Source organism: Octopus bimaculoides, chromosome 20 (assembly GCF_046866305.1).
Source record: "Octopus bimaculoides isolate indiv1 chromosome 20, ASM4686630v1, whole genome shotgun sequence".
Lineage (NCBI taxonomy): Eukaryota > Metazoa > Mollusca > Cephalopoda > Octopoda > Octopodidae > Octopus > Octopus bimaculoides.
In genome coordinates this window covers 826,830-839,329 of record NC_142947.1, presented here as the reverse complement: position 1 = coordinate 839,329, position 12,500 = coordinate 826,830, and the positions used below count along the sequence as shown (strand labels likewise).

Here is a 12,500-nt window from a genome sequence, read left to right as displayed (position 1 = left end):
CTGTACATTTTACGAAAACGAGTTTATTTTGTCTCACGTCTATACCTAACATTATTTATTTCTTTTATATATTTATATATTTGTCTATTTATTTTTGCTTCTTTGCAGAGAAGCCGTCCTGATTGAAAAGAAAAATGTTGGAAACATAAAGAACGTTTGATGTTACGTCTTTGAAAAAGCTTCCATTCCTTTCATCTCTGCATCTTCATCCATAATTTCGTTCTATATTGAAGTCTTGTTAGTTTAGATGTTTTCTCCAATTCAAATAATTTTTTCGTGGGATTTGAAGACGTCGTTATGATTTATCAGTATCAATGTTAGTATTAATAATAGTTAATAATAATAATAATAATAATAATAATAATAATAATAATAATAATAATAATAATAATAATAATAATGATAATAATAATAATAGTATTGCTCTTAGTTTTCTGTGTTATCTTCTACTTACATCATATTATATTGTCTCATATCTTACTTTTCACTTAACGAAGCTCTGTGTACGCTTCATTTGCACACACATGCACACACACACACACACACACAAACATACGACATATATACGTATGTATTTATGTATGCTGGTATGTATTTTACATATATATATATATATATACATATAATAATATTAAGGATAAAAATCCAAATGTATATATGTATGTATGTATGTATGTATAGACAGTTGTATTTGAATAAATGGAGAAAAACAATTATATATATATATATATATATATATATATATATATGCATACATAATAGAAATTAAAACAAAATTAAAACTCTGCTCCCTTGAACGAAGGCGGGGAAAATACGCAATGATATACATCTGGAATATCCTAGAATGCCTTGTACCAAAGTTTGGCATTGAAAGTTACTCAACCTACCGAAAAAGGCCCCACTGCATGGTGCCAAAAATCCCAGCATCGCCATCAATATACCGGGCCAAATACTGCAACAGCTTGGGCTTCAAGGGCCCACAATTCTTCAATATTCTTCCAAAATGCCTGGGAGACCTGCATGGTGTAGATGTAAGTGCCTTTAAAACAAAACTGGATGTCTTCCTGTTAAGGGTTCCAGACGAGCCTACCTCACGGCAGGAAACACAGGCGAGGACAGTGGCATCAAACTCCCTCATTCAATAAATGACACAAATCAGTGGAGGTATATAGGTATGAATACATAGCCAGATTGCAAGGCCTCAAGGAAAACGTGAACTATCAAATCCTTGCCTTCAGTCGCAGCAGACCACCCGTACCCGACCTGCGACAGAGCATTCGGAACAGGCATCAGATTGATCGACCTCAGCCGTCGTCTTCTCGCATGTCATGCCCGTGGTCATCGTTTGCAACGACGGACGGGTTATATAACACTGCTACATGTTTGTCATACCTAATACCACAACATTGCGAAATAAATATCAACGGTTGTGTTCGTCCAGATATAATATCCTTTAAGGCCTTACACTTTAATAACACAAACGTACAGTTAGCAGGAAGTTGTCCTGCAACTTCGATGAGGATCCTAAATGCGCAAGTATACCTCTTTGGGTGATGTAAGCGGTGCGTACAGTATACTTGTATGTTCGTGTGGGTGAGATAAACACCTCGCCAAAATTTATGCGCTCTGGGATGAAACCAATCGGTACACTGTTCAGAAGAACATCGTAAACTGTCTATCCGTGCCACACACACGGAAATGGATGGACGTTAAGACGAAAATCAAGCGAAGCTAAAGTGCAGGTGATTTAAAAGATGTGAAGTTTGCGCGGAAATATATCAAAGCAAAAACAGGAAGTAAGTTAAATTGAATATCAGGCAATTCTAAGATTGAATAAAATTGGAACTAACAAAAAGGTATGATAATGTATATATGGACAAATTTTGAATAGTGACTTCGAAGTTGCTTCCTCACCGTTATCGAAATGATGAGGTGGAGCGGGCTGAAACTTCAAAGTCGCTGTCAATCTTTTGCGTGTGAAAGTTAATGAATATGTACCTACTGAACACTATAAAATTACTGTTTAATCGTTCAGTTTAATGAATGATCATTTTTATATATATATATATATATATATATATATATATATATATATATATATATATATATATATATATATATATAAATATATACATGCATATATATATATATATATATATATATATATATATATATATATATATATATATATATATGTTATATATATATATACATATATACATATATGTACGTTGCACACACACACACACATACATATGCATATATATATATATATATATATATATATATATATATATTATAGATAGGAATATGTTAGTACGTATGTAGGTATGGTTCAAAGATCGCTAACAAACTGCAGTTTGGTTCCTTCCTATTATTTCTCCTCTGAAAGAATCAGAAGTCGCAATTTTGTTAACATTCTTTGAAATACAAATCGTTACTCTGTGTTCAAAGCATCAACTTCTTTATTAAGACTTTGCATTTCTTTGTTCTTACAAACAAAGGCTTTCTTAAGTGTGTGTGAGATGGGGAATTGGAAAGGTTATACATAATTGAATTCGTCTAGCTGAAAAGAAAACTGACTAAAACAAGCAAGCTTCCACGAATTATGTTTCGTCTACGTTTATTGCTACACTATTAAAATATAACGATCGAATGAATATCTTCACTAACTGAAAGCCGTATCTAATACTAAAGGACCACAAACACATCTTGATTACTAACCCAATATGTAAAGTCATATACCTCACGAAGTTGGAATCACCTATGGCCGTATTTATCTATCTATCTATCTATCTATCTATCTATCTATCTATCTATCTATCTACCTATCGATTTATCTATCTATCTATCTATCTATCTATCTATCTATCTATATGTGTGTATATATATATATATATATCTGATTAAGCATTATCCTCATATAGATGTGTATACATGTGTACATGTGATTGTGTTTTTTGGTAAGAGTGTGCAGGCGTGCAAAGGTATGATAAAAACATGTTCGCATTCCTTATTACCGTTTGTACAATCACCGGTATTGAAGCAGGTAAACGTTTTGAAACATTTGTTCTTTCTCTTTTTAAGAAACATATAATCGATGTTCTTACCTCCAATTAAATCTACTCGATGAAGAGTGAAATTAAGATACCTTTTCTCAACATTTCCGTCACTCTGTGGACTTCTTTACGCCAAAACTCCTGCAATGAAAGTTTGTTTCTTAATTAGACATCTTTATCTGCATTATTGCAAGAACTAAAAGAATTCTCTAACGTAAAAATTTCTTCATTTACACCCACACCCACACACACATACTCTCACTCTCTCTCTCTCTCTCTCTCTCTCTCTTTCTCTCTCTTACACACATACAAACACACATATATATATACGTGCATACGAAAGTACACAGAATTTTGATGGCATACATACCTATATATTGCCTTCAGTAGAAGGTGTGTCTAATAAATAACTAGAAATACCAGGTTCATATCACAAATCTTAAATAATTAAACACATATCGGTTACTTTACTGTCTTCGGTAGAAAATAATTAATCATCTTTTAATGATGACGACGAAAACTACGACCGTAATGATAAAATTAATTATGTTCTTAAGCACACACACACAGACCTACACACGCATACACATGTGCACACATGCACACGCATGCAGATATATACATGCATTGAGAACGTACACATTCAGTCGTGAGCACACATATGTAAGCATGTATGTATATATATATATATATATATATATATATATATATATATATATATGTAACCACATTGTTCCCTGCTCAGTCCCACTGCGTGGCATCTTCGGCAAGTGTCTTCTACTGTAGCCTCTGACCAACCAAAGCTTTGTGAGTGGATTTGGTAGACAAAAACTCAAAGAAGCCCGTCGTATATACATGTATATATATATATATATATATATATATATATATATATATATATATATATACATATAGAAAAGAAACAACGAAGATACATTCCGACGATGAGTCAGAGACCTCAAATTAGGGAAAAGAGAATCTACTAATCAAAATGATTCTGATTTCCCTTCAGCAAGTTAATTATAAATGATCGTTTTCTTTTAAAAGAAAAAATGGGTGGAGCAATCGAGAAATAAACGTTACATTTGTATTGGTCATGTGAAAATACATTTGTTTGCGCAAAATGCAGTTGACATGATTCTACACTGCATTTAACGGAGAGGAGACATTGAAGTGATAGCTGTAGAAAAAGCTGCAGACGACAAACAGGAATAAAATATCTCCACTCAGTAGTTCATTAACAAGGTATGAACGCACTCATTTTTTATGCAACTTGCATCAAGTATATATTAGCGGTATGTTAATATAACATTCCTTAAGACGTCTCCCTCCTGTGTTGTCTTTTTTGCGGTAATCGCCATCTTAATACGTAGATTTATACGTATATACATACACATACACATATGGGTATATATATGATTATACATGTATGTATATATATGTACGTATATGAAAATATATACATATATACATATATATATGCATACATATGTACGTATATGAATATATATATATACATGTATCAATATATATATATATATATATATATATACATATATGTGTACATATATAAATATACATATTCGTATATATTTGATATATTTGTATGTGTGTGTGCGCATGCCGTAATATGTCGAAAGGAAGATTGAAATTCCAGTAGCATGTTGGAATATAATGAAGTTTATTTTTCCTGATGAAGCATTACGTTTTTAGTACAAATATTCAATAGCAGATAGATAAATAGATAGATAGATAGATAGATAGATAGATAGATAGATAGATAGGTAGATAGATAGATAGAGAGAGGGGGGAGAGGGAGAGAGGGAGAGAGGGAGAGAGGGAGAGAGTGAGAGAGAGAGAAAGAGAATAAAGTGGTTGATTTGGGGGAAAAGAGAATGACAGAGAGCGTGGGAGATTGAGGAGAGAATTAGAAGGGAGAAGGGAAAAAAAATGAACGAAGCTATATACAAACGGCAAGAGAGTTCATTTCGTGGACAAACAAACAACATGATTTTCTAATCGATTCTTATTTCTTCTTTGCTTAACAAATCATTAAATTGTTGCGTTTATTTTTGTACGAGACAACAGGTGCAATGTAAAAGGGGTCACAGATGTATAAGGAGAGATGCAGATGGAGGTATATGTGGAGGTATGCATTATATGCGTCTGTAAGCACGTGCTTCTGCCTGCGCCTGTAATATTTGCGTAAGAAGCTGAACGGTAATAAATGACAATCTACCTAAATGCAAAGCCGTACACATTTTTCCATTGTGATTTATGTATATGGACGCCTATGTGTGTGCGCTCTGTACTCTTTACTCTTTTACTTGTTTCAGTCATTTGACTGCGGCCATGCTGGAGCACACACACACACACACACACACACACACACACACACACACACATATATATATATACGACGGGTTTCTTTTCAATTTCCGTCTACCACATCCACAAGCGAGACTTTAGTCGGCTTTAATAGCTGACACTTGCTCAGGATGCCACATAGTGGAAATGAACCCGAAACCATATGGTTGGGAAGCAAGCTTTTTACTACACAGCCACCCTTGGCCTCTCTCTCTTTCTCTCTCTCTCTCTCTCTCTATATATATATATATATATATACAGACAGACAGACAGAGCGACTGACTGATATACGCATTTAACCCCAAAGGCTGACGATATTACGTGGCTTTTTTGAAGGTTTACCGATAAAGAAAGGTAAGAGTTGCATAGGATTGTCAAACCTTTGGAATTAAACGTGTATTGTAATTGCCTGGAACTGATTTAATGTAAACAACTGAATGCACATAAGTGCTACATCAGAGGGCGCTAGAAGTCTTATGCAGCGGAAACACGTGTCAGAATGGAATTTCGAACAAATAACTTAATTAATAAATACACTTTGAATATGTAAAATCCTCCATTCTTCTTTATGATGTCTTGATTATATACTCAGTATGTGTGTGTGTGTGTGTGTGTGTGTGTGTGTGTGTGAGAGAGAGAGAGAGAGAAGGAAAGGGAGTTGGAGGGAGAGAGAGTATGTGTATGAGCACGTGTTTGTATTTACATTCAAGGATTTTTATACATATATATGACCTGTGTGCAGGTATTTATTGTGTGTGCACTCCACACACAAACACACACACACACAAACACACACACAAACACACACACACACAAACACACACACATATTTCAGGCATGGCTGTGTTGTAAGAGGCTTTCTTCCCAACCACATTTTTCTGGGTTCAGTCCCATTGCGTGAAACCTTGGGCAAGTGTTTCTATTACAAAATCAGGCCGACTCAAGCCTTGTGAGTAGATTTGGTAGACGGAAACCGAAAGAAGCTCATCGAGTATATATATATATGTGTGTGTGTCTGTGTGTGTGTGTGTGTGTGTGTGTGCGTGTGTGTGTGTGTGTATCTATGTGTGTGTGTGCCTCTGTGTTTTTGTTTGACCCCTCCCGACTATCGCTTGACGACTAATGTAGGTGTATCTATGTCCCCGTGACTTAACGGTTTGCCAAGAGACACCGGTAGAATAACTACTAGGCTTACAAAGAACGCGTCCTGGGGTTGATTTCTTCGAATAAAGACGGTGCTCGAATATACACATTCATTTGCGAATACACTCACAAACACAAATACACACACACAAACACACACACACAAACAAACAAGCAAACTAACAACTAAATGCATGGTTAGACTCATACACCAGCGTATTTCGAAAGGCAACATGTAACAGATAAGTCAAATTATCTCCCGCCTATCTGACTGACGCCATTCACATTACACCACTTCCGCCTGGTTTAACTGTTATTTGCAGTTTCAGTTGTTGCGTGTTTGTGGTGATATTTGGTCAAGGTGGTAGTGTTTATGAGGTTAGTCTTATTGTTTTAGAGATCGTAGTTGTTGGTTGTTTATTCTGTGGATTGTTGTTGCTGTATACGTGTCTTTTCGTGTTAAGGCAATCATACGTAAAGAGAAAGAAGAAGAAAAACACCTTTTTATGGAATACCGTCTCGCTGTAATAGATGTTTGTTTATTTTCTCTTTATCATTAAAAATATGTGTGCATGTGTGTATGATGTATGTATTTAAGTATATATAAAGTTTTATATATATATATATATATATATATATATATATATATATATATATGTATGGATGGATGGATGGATGGATGGATGTATATGTATATATACGCACACACACACATATATATACACAGACATATATATATGCATATATATATTATATGTATGTATATATATATATATATATATATATATATATATATATATATATATATATATGTGTATATATATATACATATATATATATATATATATATATATATATATATATATATATATATATATATATATATATATATATATATATATATATATATATATGGAGAGAGAGAGAGAGAGAGGTAAATAATTAAATAGATAGTTAGATAGACAGATACATGCATGCATACATACATACACACATACATACATACATACATACATACATACATACATACATAGACACTTGCACACCCTCAAATACACATGATAACTCACACACACACACACAATTACTCACAATCTAAGATTTAATTCGAGCTTCTTTTTGTTTTTTCTTTTCTTGTTGCCGGTCTCGAGCGATCATTACTATTTTCGTACTTATCCAAACACCAGCTTCCAGGCATCTGATTCACTGCGTGGGTATGCGTGTAACCATGAACGCTGAACGCAATATGTGTTTCTTTTTTAACACAATAATAATGGCGATATATTTGCTGACGTTTTCCATGCTCGTAACGACATTCTCCGGGGTAGCTACTGTTGTATATTCACAGCAACAAATGTCCAATTTTAACAAGTGTTGTTGGTCATAATGCAGTGAGTAGCTAGCCAAAAGATGCTAGAGATTGCATGAGAATAATATGCTTTCAACGTTGCCATGTGCCTTCAACGTTGCTATGTGACATGGAGCTACAAGAATAGAGTTAGAGGGAGAAAAACAAAATGAAACAAAATGGAATACTATGATGGAAGGATTTTTTCTTTTAAATTCAAATAGCACTGGAATGAATGAAGCTAAATGGGAAGATAAAGAATTTATCTGAAAGCTCATATGTCAGAACATATACATTTAGGCATATGTATAAATGTATGTATGTATGTATTTATGTATGTATGTATGTATGTATGTATGTATGGCGAAGGCGCGTGGCTTAGTGGTTAGGGCATTCGGCTCATGATCGTAAGGTCGTGAGTTCAATTCCTGGCGACGCCTTGTCTCCTTCAGCAAGACACTTTATTTCACGTTGCTCCAATCAACTCAGCTGGTAAGAATGAATAGTACCTGTATTTCAAAGGGGCCTGCCCCACACTGTCTCACGCTGAATCTTCCTGAGAACTACGTGAAGGGTACACGTGTCTGTGGAGTGCTCAGCCACTTGCACGTTAATTTCACGAGCAGGCTGTTCTGTTGATTGGATCAACTGGAACACTAGTCGTCGTAACCGACGGAGTGCCGTAGTAATGTATGTATGTATGTACATATGTGAGTATGTATGTATAACAGCTTGGTGCGTCAACGATTCTGCTAGATCGTCGCATTGCATGTGTATATTATAATGGTTTCAAATTTTGGCACAAAGCTAGCAGTTTCGGGAAGCGCACAAGTCGATAACATCGATCCGAGTGGTCAACAGGTAGTTATTTTATCGACCCCGAAAGAGGTCGATAAAAGAAGAGAGGATAAGTCGATTACATCGACCACAATGCTTGACTGATACTTCTTTCATCGACCTCAAAAAAGATAAAATGTTCAGTCGACCTCGGAATTTGAACTCACGACGCAGAGACCGTCGAAACGTGGCGAAGCATTTTAGGCCGGCGTTCTAACGACTCTGCCAGCTCGCTGCCTTCATATAAGCTCCTGTTACATTGAGGTATGCATGTAAATGAAAGTGAACGTCACCTAAACTTTTGGTAACGTATATTCAAATGTTGTGTTATAGGAAAACTTAAACTGAAAATTTATTTTTTGTAATCATTAATAAATTATATTATTAGCAAATTTTATTATTAGTTAATTCTATTATTAGGAAATTTTATTATCAAAAAAATTTTTTTTACGAAAATATGTTATTTGTAAATCAATTTTTTTCTGCTGACGTTTTATTATTCAGATAGTGGCATTCAGCAGAATCGCTACAGATTCGAACAAAACGCCATGCGTTCTTTTTCCGGCTCTTTACATTCCGTGTTCAAATCACGCCGAGGTCGACTGTCTTTCATCCCTTGTGTGGCCGATTACATAAGATATCTTTTAAGTACAGATATCGATAGATCAGGCATGGGCAACTTATTCGATAATCGAGCCGCATGAGAGATGGTATCTTCTCACGCGTACTTCACCACTAAAGATCTCAATAAAGTTAGTTCCTTTCAGAAATTAAGCGTGCCAATCAGGAAATCTCTCGGGCAGAATAATTTGGGTATCGGGCAAAAAAAGCCTTGTGACATTCTGGTTTCTAAATTGACAGACATCTGCTTGGTCTTTCATCTTTTCATGGCCAATGATACAAAGTACAAAGCGTGCCTGTGTGTTGAAGAAGCTTGCATCCCAACCAGGAGGTCTTTAGTTCATGTGCGAGTATCTTCCACAATAGCGCCGGGCTGAGAAAACGTTTGTGAGTGGATTACTTTAACGGAAGTTGAAAGAAACCCTTCATGTGTGTGTTCTGTGTTTGTACATGTGTGTATTGTGTTTGTCCCACACCACATCTAGCCAAACGGTGTTGGCAAGCTTAGGTCCCCCGTCACTTAACCAACCGATAGAATAAAGTATCAGACATGCAAATACATACTGGGGTCAATTTGTCTGATTGAATTCTTCGAGGCGGTGCTCCATCGTGGCCACAGTCCAATGACTGACACAAGTGAAATATAAAATGAAGAAAATATAAATAGTATTTGTGTCGAGATGATGACTTGTTGACCCCTCCATAATATCCCAAGAAATCTATATTCTTGAGCTGTAGTTAAATACATTATTCGTATTGATACGCGGTGACGGAGATAATATTGGTCACAGATTATGGCACAAGGCCAGAAATTTGTGGGCAGGGTGTAAGCCGATTACATCGACCCCCACAAGGTTACTTATATTAATTGATCCAGATAGGGCGAAAGACCAAGTCGATCTCGGTGGAATTTGAACTCGGGTCGTAAAGACGGACGAAATACAACTTATTTTCTTTGAATCTGCATAATTTATAATGATATTCATTACGTAAAGTCTCTCCAAAACAGTGAAATTGTGGAATCGTTAGCGCAGCAGACAAAAGCTTTTGCGGCATTTCCTTTTACCTTCTCGGTTCAGATACCACCGAGGTTGACTTGGCATTTCATCCTCTCGATATCGATAAACTAGAGTACCAGCCGAACTCAGATACACCGATATTATCCTCTTTTCGAGTTAATTGAAAATGTTTCCCTTCTGCCAAAAGTTATAACCATTCTCTAAAGTGCCTCTTCAATAAAAAATAAAAAAAAAAACATTACTGTGACATTTGAGGGAGGCTTGGCTGCTCTGTCTAGCAGGTAAGCATCCACGTAGAGGCTCCATCATTGATTCATGTTGCAGCTGGCAGTAACTACAGAACTGGTGGATGGTAATGGGATTGGTGGGGGCGGGGGTTAGATCGAACAACATAGATTATTCTTGATTTCCAATACCACAGAGGGTGACCTACTTTGTTACCTCCGCCACTCCTAGCATTGATAAGTGATAAATAGCATTACCATTAACGCAAAAATACGGGTGATTGATAATCTCTGTTATTATCGCTTTATAATAACTGGATTTATGACTACGACCGCTATCGTAACTAGTTTGTAGGTGGCAGTAAACGCGTGTGTGTGTGTGTATTTATATATATATATATATATATATATATATATATATATATATATATATAAACACACACATATATGTATATAAATGTACATATATATACATATGTATATATATGTATATATATGTATATATATATATGTGTGTGTATGTACGTGTGTGTCTATGAGTGTGTTGATATATTTATGCACACACATATATATGCAAAACTGCATATAATATACGTATATACAGGCGTGTGTTTCAGTGTGTATATATGTGTGTGTATATTTTAATGCATTCATAGATATACATATACATATATATATATATATATATATATATATATATATATATATATATATATATATATATATATATATATATGTATATATATATTTACACACGTACGAGTATACATAAATGTATAAATACACGTACATAAAGGCATAGATGCATACATATTTTGCATATATACACATACATACAAACAGATATACATTCGCATATATATATATATATATATATATATATACATACAGACATACATACAAACACACACACACGTGTGTATATATATATATATATATATGTATATATATATATATATATATATATATATATATATATATATATATATATATATATATCATCTCATGAAATTTTATTTTATGACTGTGGGGCTGAGGTCGGCGTTCATGTTTATATGTGTGTGTGTGTGTGTATGTGTGAACGTGTCTTTCTTATGTGTGTTCGCTCGCGCGCTTGCAATCGCCCGTGTGTGCATGGAGAGATGTGGGGACGGATCTAATTGACAAATTTATTTAAAGCCAAAAACGCAATAACATAATATAATAATAATGCTTGAAAAACAAAGGCGAATCGGAAATAGTGTAAATGAAAACCTAGTTAATATAGACAGATAAAACTAATATTGACGAAAAGGAAGTGGGAAGAGGCAGAGCTCGGAGAAGGTAGGACTAAATTACCATTACACCATTCTATTTATATCATTATCAATTCCGTTTGCTTTTTTGGCCGCCATTTTCGTCTTCGTCTCCGCCGCCGCTGCCGTCGCATAAATTAATGACTTGATATAGAGGTAGAATGTTAGTATATTAAGAATGGTCTTATCTCGATTGGAATATGGTTGTACGTCTGTAAGGAGGAAATTGATTAAGCTGTCGTGTCCAGAAGTGCTTTTCCTCCATATTTTATAGCAGCAATGAAAAGTCATTTTGATGTAATAAGAGTTAAGAACAGCATACATGTGTACAGACACAGGCTACACACACCACATGTGTACACATATACGCTTACACTCAAACGGTGCGGGTGTATACATCACGCCGGCATAATAAAAGTCATACGCGTATATGATTATATGTCAAAATATATATATGTATATATGTACATACATACACACACTCATACAGACACGACAGAAGTAAATAGACACCCTTATAATCATTAAAATTTATTTAAATCTGAAATTATACATTCAAATTATTTATCAATTGTTATAAGATGAAT

The 12,500-nt window shown here is 34.7% G+C and overlaps 1 long non-coding RNA gene across 1 annotated transcript in view; it reads left to right on the top strand.

Annotated features, from left to right (window-relative positions):
• The window catches only part of LOC128250341 (uncharacterized), a 6,373-nt gene extending 6,072 nt beyond the window's left edge, over positions 1–301 (top strand). The window contains exon 3 of the long non-coding RNA XR_008266368.2: positions 109–301. This is a non-coding gene — a long non-coding RNA (uncharacterized LOC128250341). The remainder of the gene's footprint in view (positions 1–108) is intronic.
• Positions 302–12,500: the final 12,199 nt, after the last annotated feature.